The following is a 939-nucleotide window of genomic DNA, read 5'->3' as shown; positions in this document are numbered from 1 at the left end:
AGCAAATCAGGAGCTTCAAGCGCTTCCTTAATACTTGAAGAGCCAATTCAAGAAGAGATTAGATACGAAACCGAGGAAGAAGACGAGGCAACTTACGAGCAAGACACCGAAGCGGAGGAAGAGTTAGCATTCACTATGGCTAACATTGATGAAATTCCCATGGGAGAATGGAAGAAGAGGATGCGCGACGACCATGGCCCGGGACTTGTGCAACCCGCAATTCCCGCCACTGCCACCTTTGAGCTAAAAGGTCATATCCTAGCTTCACTCAAGGAGATACCGTTCTACGGGAAAGATCATGAAGATGCCTACAAACATTTGGATGAAGTAAATGATGTTGCTGATTACTTCAACATTCCAAATGTCACCCGCGAAACTCAGCTGCTTCGGATGCTTCCGGTAACCTTCAAGGGTGCTGCTAAAGACTGGCTCAAATCACTTCCTCCCGGGTCAGTCACTACTTGGGCCAGAATGAAGGAAGAATTTATAGATCACTTTTGCCCACCATCAAAGATAGCCAAGCTCAAGAAGGCCATTGCAAATTTTGAACAACAAGCTGGAGAGTCGTTATATGAAGCATGGGAGAGGTACAAAAGTCTGCTACGAAATTGCCCACACCATGATCTAAATAGCCAACAAGAAGTGTCCATCTTTTATGATGGAGTCAATGTTACGACCCGGCAGCTGCTAGACTCACAAGGCCCACTTACCAAGAAGCCACCCCCGGTGATCAAAGAATTAATTGAAGAATTCTCTAAACACTCTAGAGAATATCACAACCCAAGGAATGATGTCACGAGGGGAGCCGCATATGCTGCTACTGAAGATTTATCCGCGGTCATGGCCATGTTAAAATCCATGGATAGAAGAATGGATAAAATGGATCAAACGATCCATGCCATACGGGTGGGTTGCGAGAATTGCAATGGACCTCACCTC

General features: G+C 45.9%; 1 non-coding gene across 1 annotated transcript; it reads right to left on the bottom strand.

Annotated features, from left to right (window-relative positions):
- Nucleotides 1–519: 519 nt before the first annotated feature.
- LOC145013477 (small nucleolar RNA R71) lies at nucleotides 520–626 on the bottom strand. Its single transcript, XR_013665035.1, has one exon. It is a non-coding gene; the product is annotated as a small nucleolar RNA R71 (small nucleolar RNA).
- Nucleotides 627–939: the final 313 nt, after the last annotated feature.

This window comes from Lactuca saligna, chromosome 8 (genome assembly GCF_052625555.1).
Source record: "Lactuca saligna cultivar CGN05327 chromosome 8, ASM5262555v1, whole genome shotgun sequence".
NCBI lineage: Eukaryota > Viridiplantae > Streptophyta > Magnoliopsida > Asterales > Asteraceae > Lactuca > Lactuca saligna.
Note: the sequence above shows the minus strand (reverse complement) of the source record. Positions and strands in the feature narration are given on the sequence as shown.